Here is a 15300-nt window from a genome sequence, read left to right on the forward strand (position 1 = left end):
TTTTTTTTTTTTGAGTTGGAGTCTCACTCTGTTGCCAGGCTGGAGTGCAGTGGCCTGATCTCAGCTCACTACAACCTCTGCCGCCTCGGTTCAAGTGATTCTCCTGCCTCAGCCTCCCGAGTGCCTGGGATTATAGATGCGTGCTACCCTGCCCAGCTAATTTTTGTATTTTTAGTAGAGACGGGGTTTCATCATGTTGGCCAGGATGGTCTTCATTTCTTGACCTCATGATCCATCCACCTCGGCCTCCCAAAATGCTGGGATTACAGGTGTGAGCCACTGCACCTGGCCATGGGAGACTAGTCTTGACACCTAGTTAGATGTGTACATTTTTACTTTGATTTCTCAAAAAATGCTCCAAAATCAAGGCACTTCAAATGGAGTAGAGGGCACTGGGCCTCTAATCTTGAAGTCTGGGCTTCAGTTCTGACTTCAGTGACCCACTGTGTGCCCATGGGTGTGTCAGTAAAAGGTGAACCAACTTACACATTGTGTGCCTCTGGGTTTATTAGTCAAGGCTGGGACAACTAACTCTCTGTGTGCTCTTGGATTTGCTGGTGAAGTCTGGGCCAACTGGTCCGTTGCATGTCCTTGGATGTATTATTTAAGAGCAGGCCAATTCGTCTCCTGCGTGCTCTTAGGTGTATTAGCCAAGGGTAAACCAATGAATCCTCTGTGTGCCCTTGGGTTTACTAGTCAAGAGTGGGGCAATGGACCTACTGTGTGCCCTTGAGTGTATTATTCAAGGGTGGGCCAATTGACCCACTGTGCCTTCTTGAGTGTATTAGTCAAGAGTGGATCAACTGACCCACTGTGTGCCCTTAGATGTATTAGTCAAGAGTGGGTCAACTGTCCCACTGTGTGTCCTTGAGTATATTAGACCCACTGTGTGTTCTTGGGTGTCAAAAGTGGGCCAACTGACACACTGTGTGCCCTTGGATGTATTGCTCAAGGGCTGCCTTACTAACCCACAGCATGCTCTTGGGTGTGTTAGAGTGGTTTAATTGCTAGAGCAACCCTCAAATTCAGTGGCGAGCCTCAACATATTTATTTCTCACTCGTATGACTGTCCATGCAGTTGGATGGGGAAATTGAATGAGGACTGGGTGTGGAAAGGTTTGATGAACTAGCCTGGATATGACAGTCATTACTTTAATACTTCATTAATCAGAATTTGGTCACATGGCCAAACTGCAAGGCAGCAGTGTAAGGAAGGAAGAAGAGATTGGTGAGTACCCACATCTCTGCTGTGTTGGGGAAGTCCTTTTCCTTTTAGATACTAGATTCTATGGCTGAAACACAGAGGCTTTGATCTATGAGATCTGCAAGGCTCCTTCTTGCTCTAAGAGTCCACGAGTTTCTTCTTTTATTATTGACAAACTAAATGAGCAGAGTTTTCAAAGCAGATTGGGTTTGCTTCTCATTCCTGGCTTGGATCCCCAATGCCTTTCACTGTGGGGTAGAGCCAACCCTTCACCGACGAGTCTGTTCAAAATGCTAATCAACGTATTAGGGCCTGATCATCATCTTTCTCCAAACAATGCCCAGACCCACATCTCACTCCTTCTAAGTCTTCTGAGAGTCCAAATTTTGAACCCATTTCATCAAGGCCAAATGTCAATCATAAGAAGAAATCTATATGAAATTTTAATTGCAAGATGTTCGGTGTAAATTTAATGAGTGAAATAAGAGATCTGAGAATTCCCGCATTCTCGGCTCATGCATAATGTTGACTTAAATTGGCTCTCTGGAGGTGGAGGGAATTGCATTTTTAGAATTTACACACCGAGAGAGCAAATGGAGTGGACCCTGAAGGTTAAGGTCATAAATCAGAATCATTTAACTGGCTTTGAGTGATTGCTGTAGGCTGTAATGGCAAGGAGAGCTGGCTGCAGCCACAAGTGATTACTCTGCCTCCGATTATTGAAATGCTACTCAATATTCATAAATCAGCGGTCATTAATCCCCCAAATAGTACCTATCGGCTTTCTAAATAAATTTCCAACCTGCTAATGGAGATTGAAAGAGGCTGATCGGCGCTGGCTCAGAATTGAAACAGATGAGAGCGTCACTCGGACAGACCTGGAAACATGTCTTTTTGGAACGTGAAGTCACTTCGGGGTAAAGATGTCCCAGCAGACATCTTTTCGCTCTTTGCAAAAGGGGGATTATTCAGGCAGTTTATCCCGACCCTTGTCATTTCTGTAGAGAATAGCTTTGATGTTTATGTCTCAATCTCTGAAATTTCGCCTGGGACCAAATCAAATGAGTTAAAAGCTTCAATTCAATTGCTTGCACATCCCTGTTTACCCACAGTAATTGGAAAATAAATGCACGGTGCAGTGAAAGGCCATGACATTTATTGGATAGCATGGGAGCAAACTGGAGAAGGAAATAGTAATTGGAGCGTCAGTCACTGGGGTAACAAATTTGGGAAGAAATCGAGAAATGAAAATGAGCATGAACTTGTAGGGACATCAAACTGAAAAGCGATTTCATAACCACAGACACTTCAAGTCCGTGTTCATTTTCCCTTTGCCTTGTTTCTGGGTTGGATTAATAAATTATATATAATGGTGACCAGACATCTGGGTGAGGACATCACATTGACTCAAGTAATAGGCACCACTCTGTAACTGTTGCATTTGAAATCTGGCAGAAAATGAGATTTGTGTGCGGATGTGAGGGAGACAAGCCGTATAGATTCGTCTCCTGCCTGGTTTCACCTTGAAAAAAGGAAACCAGAGAAGGGAGGCTGAAAATAAATCCTGTTTTCAAGTATAATCCCTCAAAATAATAGCATAGACTCTTTTGATCCCAGATTTATTAGTCAAAGAGCCTAGAAACAAACATTGTAGCTGCAAAACCATCCCCCTCTTCTTGGAAATTGAGGGACATAGAAGAAAGGGGACTCTGTCCGGGATGACAGAGCTAGAACTGAAATCCAAGCCAGTTGCCATGAAAAAGAGCAACAGTTCAAACCACATTCCCCAGGGAAACTCTCTGTGCACAAAAGCAATTCGGCGATAGGTATGAAGAGTGTTAAAAACGTCCATTCTCTACCTCCTTTGGGGTTGATTCTATTTATCCTCAGCACAAATTCTCACTTCCACTACCTGATTCCGAAGAATTGCGTTGACCTATAAAGAGATTCACGGAAGCCTTATTTTTGCTACATTTGAAGCGGGTGACAAGTCCAATATGGAAGAATAGTTAAGGCAGGCATGGATCACCTGCTCATGGGCAGCAGGGAACCCTTCGAAAGGTTGCCTAGGGGAACCCGTGACACTCCAAAGGAAATGTTTATGGAGGCTGCAAATACGTACCCCCAGGGTGCTCACACCTACGTAAAAGATGCATGGCTGGATAGTATCAGACAAATTTGGAAGAAGTCATGATTTCCTTCTTAGCACGCTTCCCTCCTTGTTCCCTAACTGTGATCCTGCCTCACGGAAGCTTGTTCACTAAACGTGTTTTCTCTTCTCCCCTTGTTCACACTGCTCTTACAGGCTCAAGTCCTAACAAGACTTACTTTCTTCTCTTAAAACCATGTACTTTTTGGCTGTAGAAGTAACGCATACTCATTGTATGACTTTTTGGCAAATACAGAAAAGTATAAAATATGATAAAAACCAGTCATAATGATGCCACTCAGAGATGCCACAGTTTAGTTTATACTTGGGAGCATAACTTTTATGTCCAACCATCTTCTAATTAAGGATCTGAGCTACATGTGTTTCTGCTCTATGAACCCCGAGTTACTAAGCCACCAACTCAAGATCACTGGCTCCAACCTAAATTGCTGTGTGACCTCTTGGCAAGCTGCTTACCCTCTCTATTCCTAAATTTCCTAATTTGTAAACTGCGTGGGTCGTTCTGTTTCTATCAAAAAAACTATCTCAGCCCTAAGAACGCTATAAATTCATAACAGTGTAGTTCTAATAGGAATCAGATTTGTATCTAGCATGACATGCAGGCAGTATTGGTAACTTTTCACGTGACCAATGAGATCCCTCAACTACATAATATGCCCACCCACTTAAAGATCTCTATCCATTCTCTTCCATCCTTCCATGATCTGGCCACACAGGAACCACTTGTGTTTCTTCTGATGAACCTGCTGCTGTGATGACTCTGTGCTTCTCCCTAAGCTGTGTCCTTCTCCCAGAATAACCTTCCCCACCCTGTCCACATCAGGACACTGCCCAGATGTCTCCTCCTCCAAGGAGACTTCTGCGTTCTCCCCAATGCGGGATCAGTTGCTAACTCTCCTGTGTTCCCACAAGACTATGCAGAAGTTGTTTTACTCACTCTTATTGAGTAGGGCTGCAATTTTTGTGAGCATATCATCTCTAAACTCTGGGGACAACACGGCTGACCTTTGCGATTCCAGACCCAAGGTCGTCGCAGACTTAAGGGAAGAAATGAGTGCTTCATTTTGCTGGGTAATCATTCCTTATTATTAACACAAGACTTGGAATAAGTAAAACACAATGATTTGATATTTTGAACAAAGCCAAGGTGACAATGGGTAAAGCTGAAGGAAGCATTCATTGCTATCAGGACATGGGCAGTGGGACAAGGTTGTGGTTATTTTCTTGCAGCAGTGCAGGAAGCCTGTTGCACTCTGAAACGGGAACTGAATACCTTGGTGGAGATAAACAGGGAAGGCATGTGATGATACATCCGGCAAGCAGTAGCTCATCTCAAATTAGCTGAAGCCCCTAGGTTTTTTGTTTTTTCGTTTGTTTTTGTTTTTGTTTTTTTTCTTTTTGAGACAGAGTCTCACTCTGTTGCTCAGGCTAGAGTGCAGTGATGCGATCACAGCTCACTGTAGCCTTGACTTCCTGGGCTCAAGTGATCCTCCTGCCTCACCCTCTTGAGTAGCTGGAGCTACAGGTGAGTACTACCACGCCCGGCTAATTTTTAAATATTTTTTGTAAAGAGAGGGTTTCTCAATGTTGCCCAAGCTGGGTTTGAACCCTTGGGTTCAGGCAATCTGCCTATCTCAGCCCCACAAAGTGCTGGGATTATAGGTGTGAGCCACTGCTCCTGACTCAAGCCCCTGGGTTTTAGCCAGGACAATGGGTCTCTGTGTAGTCGCAATCTAAACTCTTCTGCTTTTGCACTAGTTTGCAAAACACATGGCAAAATCTTCAGGCTGTGTGGATGGCATTGATCTGACATTGCCTTTCCTGTTTTCAGCCCATTTCATAACAGCCATGTTGAATCAATGCTGTTGCTTCTAATGATGATAATTTTTGAAGAAAGTAGCGTTTATTAGACAGATTTTATTACATGAAACACATATTCTGAGCCTCTGAAAGGCACTACCTTTCTGGGAAAGAAGCAGGAAGATTAAAGAGAATGAAGTGCTATTTCCCATGAGCTACATCCCTCCGACACTTTGAAAGGCCCTTTGTTCACTCCAATGCTCTGGCCGCATCATTCCACTTGCCTGGCCAGGCACTCCTCCTCTGACAACCTTAGGAACTCACAGATTCCTAGCAAGAGGGCAGCGCTGAGTCCTGAGCCCTCAACGCTGAGCTCAGAGCTAACTTAGGCTAGATTGTGGAGGAATGGAAGAGAATAGATAGAGATCTTTAAGGGGTGGTCATATTACATGGTTGAGAGACCTCATTGGTCACATAGGCTGTTACCAATTTTGCCTACATGTCAGACTACCCATGAATCTGATTCTTATTAGAACTACATTATTATGAATTCATAGCATTTTCAGGGCTGAGAGAGTCTTTTGATATACTCAGAATAACCCATGCATTTTACAGATTAGGAAATTCAGGAGCAGAGAGGGTAGCTGACTTGCCAAGAGGCACACAGCAATTTAGGATGGAGCCAATTACAGATGCCATTTGTAAGACAGGAGTCTTCCACATGCACATGTATGTTTATTGCGGCACTATTCACAATAGCAAAGACTTGGAACCAACCCAAATGTCCATCAGTGACAGACTGGATTAAGAAAATGTGGCACATATACACCATGGAATACTATGCAGCCATAAAAAAGGATGAGTTCATGTCCTTTGTAGGGACATGGATGCAGCTGGAAAGCATCATTCTCAGCAAACTATTGCAAGAACAGAAAACCAAACACTACATGTTCTCACTCATAGGTGGGAACTGAACAATAAGAACACTTGGACACAGGAAGGGGAACATCACACACCAGGGCCTGTTGTGGGATGGGAGGAGGGAGGAGGATAGCATTAGGAGATATACCTAATGTAAATGACGAGTTAATGGGTGCAGCACACCAATATGGCACATGTATAGATATGTAACAAACCTGTACGTTGTGCACACGTACCCTAGAATATAAAGTATAATAATAATAAAAAAAGACAAGAGTCTTCACATTTCATTTTTCTGAGTTTCCTCTTTTTGAACTGTGCCCATTTGACTCTAGGTTATAAGTTCTCATAACTGAGATAATTGGCCCATTTAATTGTGTGTGTGGAGGTGGTTCAAGGCAAAGCCAAACTTCTCTCCCATTTTCCTTAGAAATTCTCCATTCATTAATTCCATAAATACTGACTGATCACTTACTATGTAAGCAACATGATAGTAGACATGGAAAGTTGAGCAGTGAATAAGAGGCTGTTGACCATGAGGGAGAGGAGGGGAAGAGAGGTATTGAACCATTTACTGTACGATTAATTATTTGACTCCTAGGGGGCAAAAGGAGCCTCCTCCAAGAAGCTGAGTGCAGTGGTTTGAGGGCATAGACTGCCGGGTTCAGGCTTTTATTAGCTATGCAACCCCTTGGAGTATTCTATGGTCATCTGTAAAGGATTTTGCAGCAATATCTATCTCGAGGGCTAAATGAAGCATTGAATGGAGCAATCCTTACAAAGCATTCTGCAAGGGACATCTGGTTAGCAGGCACTCAATAAATGTGTACAATTATTAAAAGTCTGGGGGAGCGGGGGAGTCAGTTCAGACCTTGAACAATGCTTCCGAATAGAACTGCTGGAGCTGCCGCTGCAGGAATTATGAATGGTGGTCCAGACCGGCTCCAAGGCTTTGAGACTGAAACTACCTTTGCAAAAATTATGACAGTGAAAGAAATCTGGCCTAACTAACTCTATCTTGGTTTTAACCTCCGAGCTGTCCTTGCCTATTCCTGGGTGTATGCCAAGATAACTATGGGAGGAATTTAGTTTTTAGTTTAATTTTAAAAAAAGATGATTACAACCCCTTCCTGAAACAAGCCCCTTCCTTGCTTGGAGACTGCAAATGCCTTTGTAAAACTAACAAATTACCACATGATTAGAATTATGGAACCAGAGGTCACAAGACCCACAATCTCCACAAATTGCTCTTATAGGTAACAATGCTATTGTAAAAGTTAACATTGGTATTTGAGGTGTCTTTCAGATCTTCCATTCTGATCAGCTGGCACCACCTGGACTGGTGGCCTGTAGCAGAAAACTGGCTCAACTGGTCTTGTGATCCAACCCAGGCAATGACTGAGCACAAGAAGACAGTTCCAACCTCCTATAGTTTCATCCCTGACCCAACCAATCAGCATTCCCAGTTTCCTAACACCATGCCTGCCAAATTATCCTTTTAAAAAACCCCAGTCTCCGAATGTTTTTGGAAGCTGATTTGAGTAATAAACTCTCGTCTTCCCCTTGGCTAGCTCTGCATTTATTAAACCTTTTCTCTACCACAACACTGTTGTCTCAGTGAATTGGCTATACCTGTGCAGTGGGCAAGAACAAGATGGTTATTACAAGACCATCACCCATCTTGGGATACAGTGCTCTTGGGCTGGCTTTTTTTCAACTTTTGCAGGGTGTGCTCCTCTCATCTCCATCTCTAAATTTAAGGCATTTGAGGGTCCCTGAGATCACCCTCTGTAGGGAGTGGGGTACTTGCCAGATGGGGAGACTGCCACCTGACTCTCTGGCTGAGAGCTTCTCCAACTGCTTTAAGAACAGAGCAGAAAAGTATGGGGAGACAGTGTCCCCCAGATTTTCAGGAAGATGGAAATGCAGTGAGACACAAAGCCTACAGTTGGTGTAAGCTGCCTGTCCCTTAGCTGCAGGACAAGGGTACATGCTCCCTACAGGCCAAGGGGACTTGGAGAGGATAGCTGGGCTGGCAGCACCTTGAAAGGATTTGAGGTGAGGCAAAGACCTGCTTGGGAAAAGAGATCCCAGGGAAAAGAGCACAAAAGCCCCACCAGAGCACGGGCAGAGGGGCAGAAAAAAGAGGCTGGCAGGGAAGTGGGTGGCCTCCATTAGCAAAGGGAGAAACCTTGGAGATCTCCATCAGAAGTCTCTGAAGAACTCACACAAGTGGCTGCCAGAAGCACATCCACCAAGTGGACCCCAGTCACGACAGAAGGCACAGCCAGGAGCTTTACCGCAGTACTCAATTAACTTTTGTGTCTTTCCTTCTCATTCATTTTTCCAGCCTAATAGCAGCAGCCTGTGAATGGAATGGGGCTCTCACTTTTCTCCAGCATCTCTCTTCCCGACGCTGTTCCCTGCACCCTGTTGTTTAGGGCTCCTGCAGGGCAGAGAGCAACACGGCCTTCAGACCCAGGTGAGCCAGCTCCCTGTCCTGAGCCCTGTGTCTCAGAGGACCTCAAGCTTCAGAGAGTCAGCCTCATAATTTCCTAAGTCTCTCCAGTACGAGGGTCTGTCTGGAGCTAGCTGTGCCCTTTGAGCAAGGTGCCTCGAGCCCAGACCTGGTTCCAGTGATTCCAGCCATGGAAAGAGTCTTACTGGACATTATCTAAACCTCTTTTCTGTGGTTGGACCTGGCCAAGGCCAGCAGTGACATCCAGGTGGGACATCACAATTCAGACTGGGTCTTACATGGATTCCAGACCCTGTTTCTTCTCCTTAGGATGTTTTTGACCCTCTATTTCACACGTGGCATTGACAAGATGCCTGGAGTAGCTCCAAGAATTGTACCTGTGATGTGACTTTGAGGTCCTGTGGCCAGGCCCAGGGGGGCAACCTGGCACACAGATCACTCTTGCTAGTTGGTGCAGAGTTTCTTTCATGAGGTTTGGGCTGTCAGGTTGGTGTTGCCATGATGATTTGTGATGATGCTCCCTCCTATCTGATGCAAGATGAGTTGAGTTCAGGTATCTGGACGACCAATGGTCCACCATCACCCCTGGGCTGAGCCATATGCCTGAACCCATGCAATGGCACTTACTGGTCTTGGCTCTGACCATGGTTCCACTTCCAGTCTTCAGCACCCAAAGGCTGTGGGGTGGCACCAGCTATCCTTTACAACAGGCATGTTCTTATTTATGAACCTGGGAACCTGCACCAGGTGTCAGGGAGTGTTCTGGGGAATGTGTCCCCTGATCGAAAGGGCCTGAGACTGGGTCACCATTGCAGTGGTCCATGGGAACCTGGGATGGCAGCCCTCTCCTTCCTCCACTGTGCTGACCCTGGAAGGATAAGAAGCAAAGCTGGAAAAGAGAGAAGGAGGTGGAATAGGAGATAAGAAGAAGATGTCCCTTACTGCCACCCAAATACACTCCACTCACTCCAGAAAACTGCCTGGGTGGGCAGAGAGGAGGGATTCTAAGTGGGTAACATTGCGGAGTGTTGCTATCACCCCAGACCTGCCTGCAATTATGTGACTGGCTATTAGACAAGACATTTTAATTCCTTATTTTTTATGTTTTTTCGAGATGGAGTCTTGCTTTGTCGCCCAGGCTGGAGTGCAGTGGTGCGATCTCAGCTCACTGCATCCACCACCTCCAGGGTTCAAACGATTCTCCTGCCTCAGCCTCCTGAGTAGCTGGGATTACAGGTGCCCGCCACCATGCCCGGCTAATTTTTGTATTTTTAGTAGAGAAAGGATTTTGCTATGTTGGCCAGGCTAGTCTCGAACTCCTGACCTTAGGTGATCCACCTGCCTTTGCCTCCCAAGGTGCTGATTACAGGCACGAGCCACCGCACCCCATCCAAGACATTTGAATTCCTAACACAAGACTTTCAGTTACTGGAAGTGACAGAAGTAAGGCCATGGAGGGAACTGCAGTGACATCCAAGTTGGCAAGGACCCAGACGGTAGCCACAAGCCAAATGGGACTATTTAAATTTAAATTAGTGGAAGTCAAATACAATGAAAGACTCAGGTTCTGTGTCTCATTAGCCGCATGTCAAGTGCTTGAAAGTTATACGTGGCTAGTGGCTACCCTGCTGGCCAGTGTAGACATAGAACGTTTCCACCCTGCAGAAAATTATCTTGGACAGGGAGGCTGGTTCCGGAGAATGGCTGGAAGGAATCATAAGAGAATCCATGAAGCTGGTTTCTGCTCCCCCTTGGCTGAGTCTAGTTTGGTTAGTGTTATATGAACTTAACAGTTACTTGAGATTAAGGGAGGCATTATTTATACTTTTTAAGACGAGAGAGATGGGAGTGTGTTAATAAGCTGAAGGAAAAAGAACCTGCAGAAAGAGAGAGAGGAGTGATATTGGGGAGGGAGGGGTGATCGTAAGAGCAGGGACGGTGAGTTTATTTTGAGCCCAGAACTAAGTAAAGATGTCAGATGATTTTGCAAATCATCATAAATTCCAGAAACAAGAAAGGAACCCACAACCCAGACTGGCTTGCAATTCTCTTCCAAAGGGAAATGGAATTGCCAGTGTGAACCTCCTTAATACTTAAATGCTTTGCAGATGAAACAGAAAATAACCAGGAATTGCATTCTCAACGCCGCCACTGCATTTACGGAGCCTCAGGCGGGATATCTGACCCATTACTGCCAGAATATACAGAGTCCATATCCCAAACCATTAATTTGAGATTCTACATTCAATCACTGTTGGTTCATTGTCAAATTTATATGACATACAAAGACCTCTTATTTTAACACCTGATATTTGTCTCTGTAGATACATACAGAGAAAGGCTTTGCATCAGATGCTAGTTTGATTCTCTTGAATTCTCAGCCACAGAAGCTAAGGGAGTCTTTGCCTATGCAAGTGTGTGTGTGCACCTGTGGGAGTTCACAGAGCAAAAGCATGACACGGTTCAGTATTTTCACCTCCCGAGCATATCGGGTGTGGTGGTTCATGCCTGTAATCCCAGCACTTTGGGAGGCCGAGGTGGGTGAATCACGAGGTCAGGAGTTTGAGACCAGCCTGGCCAACATGGTGAAACTCTGTCACTACTAAAAATTTAAAAAATTAGCTGGGTATAGTGGTGGGCACCTGTAATCCCAGCTACTCAGAAGGCTGACGCAGGAGAATTGCTTGAACCCGGGAGGTGGAGGCTGCGGTGAGCCAAGATTACGCCACTGCAGTCCTGCCCGGGTGACAGAATGAGACTCCGTCTTAAAAAAAACAAAAACAAAAACAAAAACAAATAAAACCCCATCATGTCCACCCTTCTACACAGTGCTGAAAATCTGTTTTGGACCTTCCAATCAGGATATCAGAAGAAAATGTCCCTCGTGGCATACGAAGGCATAGTACAGAGCGGCAACCAGCCAATTAGCAAGAGGAGGGTTCTACACCCAGAGAAAAGCCACTCCTGCAGAAGAAGTGATGAGTAGTGGGCATTTCTCAGACTGCTTTGGGCAGAAGCAGTTTTCTTAGCAATCCTTTAGCTAAGAAGTCTGTACTTGGCATTTATTTTTAGCCTGGAGGTCAGGAAAGAGGTAAGATTATTCTGCAAAACATCACAAATTCCTGACATAAGAAAGGAGCCCACAGCTTGGGCCTGCTTGGAATAAGGACAGTGTGAGACAGCTTGTAAAGAAGTCACAGAAGAAGATAACGCAAGGGAAAGAGACAGACAGAAGCGAATACTCTCCAGTCTCCAGTTAGCTGGGAGTTTCCTTCCTTCCTTCCTTCCTTCTTTCCTTCCTTCCTTCCTTCTTCCTTCCTTCCTTTCTTCCTTCCGTCTCACTCGGTCGCCCAGGCTGGAGTGCAGTGCCATGATCTTGGCTCACTGCAAGCTCCGCCTCCCGGGTTCACACCATTCTCCTGCCTCAGCCTCCCCGAGTAGCTGGGACTGCAGGCACCTGCCACCACGCCCGGCTAATTTTTTTGTATTTTTAGTAGAGACGGGGTTTCACCGTGTTAGTCGGGATGGTCTTGATCTCCTGACCTCATGATCTGCCCATCTCAGCCTCCCAAAGTGCTGGGATTATAGGCGTGAGCCACCAGGGAGTTTTCATGTCTTCTCAACTGAGAGAGAATTGGAAGATAATGTCAGAATCTCACTCCATGCAGCATGCAACCTGTTTTGTCTTAATATCTGGTTGGATTTGCATCTAGATTTTCCTAAGATGAGACTTCCTGTTATAGGAAGTCGCTTAAAAGGCTTTGAGGTGTGTGAGGCCAAGACCAGTGGATCACGAGGTGGGGAGTTTGAGGCCAGCCTGACCAACAAGGTGAAACTCTGTCTCTACTAAAAATACAAAAATTAGCCAGGCGTGGTGGTGCGCACCTGTACTCCCAGCTACTCAGGAGGCTGAGGCAGGAGAATCATTTGAACCGGGGAGGCAGAGGCTTCAGTGAGCCAAGATCGCACCACTGCACTCCAGCCTGAACAACAGAGCGAGACTCTATCTCAAAAAAAAAAAAAAAAAAAAAAAAAGGCTTTGGAGTGGTTTGCAATACTATCTAAGCTTGGCAAGGAAATGTAGGGTGCCCACAAACCACATGGGACTCTTTAAATTTAAATAACCCTCTGACTCTTCTGCTCAATCAGGCACTTGGAAGTCGCAAAGAGGGAGGAAGAGGGGAAGATTGGCCTGGAGACCTGTGCACATGTCTTTAACTTAATGTTAAGTGTGTTTCTGCCTTGAACTTAGTATTAAGTGTAGCTCTCATTCCACATGTGCTTCAGTCATTCACTGCCAACCTTACCTTTTTTTTTTTTTGAGACGAAGTCTTCCTTTGTCACCCAGGCTGTAGTGCAGTGGCGCGATCTCAGCTCACTGCAACTTCCTCCTCCCGGGTTCAAGCGATTCTCCTGCCTCAGCCTCCTGAGTAGCTGGGATTATAGGCGCCTGCCAGTACTCCCAGCCAATTTTTTTGTATTTTTAGTAGAGACGGGGTTTCACCATGTTGACCAGGCTGGTCTCGAACTCCTGACCTTGTGATTCGCCCACCTCGGCCTCCCAAAGTACTGAGATTGCAGGCGTGAGCCACTGCATCCGGCCCAACCTTACCTCTTTTAAACACCCACTCCCCTCTGTATCTGCCCTAGGATAGGAACCAGGTTCTGCAGTGTCTGAGGACATGGGTTCTAGAGACTAGAGGGCTCTGCTGTTTGTTAATAACGTAGCACAGAGCAAGCGTTTCCTCCTCGGTGCCTCAGTTTCTTCAGACAACAAGTGAGACTAATGGTCATATCTACTGCCAGGGTCATTGTGAAGATTGATAGAGGTCAGTTTCTGTAACTTGCCAGGCACAAGGGCAGCACTCTCTGAATAGTAGCTATTTGTATTATTTTTGTTACAGCCTCAACCTATGGGCTTTAAGCCTCAGAATTGGAGTGGCTGGTCTCCCACGTTCTCACAAGCACCCACAGCCAGATGGACAGCTCTGAGTAAGATGGGTCATTATACTGACAGGAAGAAAATCAGAGCTCCCATGGGGAGACATGGGCTCTCTGTATGGAACTGTCAAACCATTTTGGCAGCTGTCTTGCAAACAAAGGCAAAAGTGGGATCCTGTGGTTGATTGGTGTGCAATGATCAATTTCTGTCCTTGGGAACTGCAAGGAGGGAGACACTATGTTGTGATAAGACCCAAGCTGTCATCCCTGCCCAACGTTGACAGTCATCTAACTTTGCAGGGCCAGCTTTCCAATTTGCGAAGTGGTTGATGGATCAGGTTGCTTACCCAGGTGCTTCCTGCTCTGTGATTCTGTTACTCCAAGAAGTGGAGCACGTACACCTCAAATCCTCTTCCGTATGAAGGATGAGCTGTATTTCTTTATGGGGGAGGGGGAAGTGTGTGTCTGTTTCTCTTGAGTCATAGAATCCTGGGATATGGAAACGGTGAGTCTCCTTGGAAACAATGAGAAGATGAAACTTTGGATTTTTCATTTTCCATCACTTTGAGATAATACGTCCATGTGTGTAACCTTTTCTAGATTTTAGCACTCTGAGCACTTACGGATCACAGAAAGCAAAGATCTATGCCTGGAAGTCTTATATCTATAATATAAAAAATGCACTGGTGTATCCACTCACAGCAGGAACATATTACTGCTTTTATGGGTGCCTTTCATTGAAAAGATGGACAGGGATTTGGACTTTCTTAAAGTTTCTGACACAATTTAACAAGGACTAAGTGCAGGTGGAGGATTGAAGGATGGTTTCAGGTTCAGACGCACACTTTTCTGGGCATGACAAAGCCATGCTGTCTGACTGCTTTGGTGCCTCTGGTAGTGCACTCCACTCTAGGAGTCTCAGAAATCCTAAAAGGCTGCAGTCCCTTGGGGAATCTGTTCAGTTTCTGACACGTAGTTCTGGCGTCTCCCACGATCTCCCTTCTGCCTCTTCCTTGCTTCTTTCCTCTGGGTAGGGTGCGTTTGGCAATTTGGCTGGGTGTTCTACATGGTTCCTCATTTTGGCTTTATCCTGGATCTACCCTTCCCCTCCCTTGACTCCACAGTCTTCCAGTTTTACCCTCCCCAACCCTCACTCTGGCTCCTAAACTTCCTCCAGAGTCCACTTACCCATAAGGGCTTGGCACATCCATTCATCTGCCTCTGGTTTTCCTCCTGTCTGAAGTCCTCTTTCTTCAGTACCCTAGGGAGTGGGATAGATAACCTGGGGTAGGACGCTGGGGTCCAAAGGAACAGGAACCACTGCTCAAAAGAGTGGCCTGTGGCCAGCTCTGGGCTTGAAGCTGAAGTTCTGGGTGGACCACTTGTGGATGGAGCACAGTGAGAGGTAGATATACCTAGCTGAACAGCACACACAGCCCTTAGTCAGACTGGACCCTGGGGAGCAGAACCCTTGTTGGTGAATTGGCATTCAGGGGATACACTCCAGGATTATCAGGAAATGAGCTGCTGAGAGTTAGGCTACAGATTCTCAAAAACCAAGGTATAGAATTACCACATGACCCAACAATTCTGCTCCTAAACACATACCCCAAATAACTGAAAATGGGGGTTCAAATAAAAACATGCACACAAACGTGTATAGCAGAATTATTTACAATAGTCAAAAGGTGAAAACAACCCCAGCGTCCATCAACGGGTGAATGGAGACCTACAATGGGCATATCCATACAATGGAATATTATTCACTTGTTAAAAGGAATGAAG

General features: G+C 45.6%; 1 long non-coding RNA gene across 3 annotated transcripts in view; it reads left to right on the forward strand.

The window, feature by feature from the left end:
• The window catches only part of LOC108513931 (uncharacterized), a 92134-nt gene that overhangs the window by 68613 nt on the left and 8221 nt on the right, over positions 1-15300 (forward strand). For all 3 annotated transcript variants that reach the window (XR_001881055.1, XR_001881056.1, XR_001881057.1), the window contains exon 4: positions 8446-8577. This is a non-coding gene — a long non-coding RNA (uncharacterized LOC108513931). The remainder of the gene's footprint in view (positions 1-8445; positions 8578-15300) is intronic.

This window comes from Rhinopithecus bieti, unplaced genomic scaffold (assembly GCF_001698545.2).
Source record: "Rhinopithecus bieti isolate Rb0 unplaced genomic scaffold, ASM169854v2 scaffold_31823, whole genome shotgun sequence".
NCBI classification, from domain to species: Eukaryota; Metazoa; Chordata; class Mammalia; order Primates; family Cercopithecidae; genus Rhinopithecus; species Rhinopithecus bieti.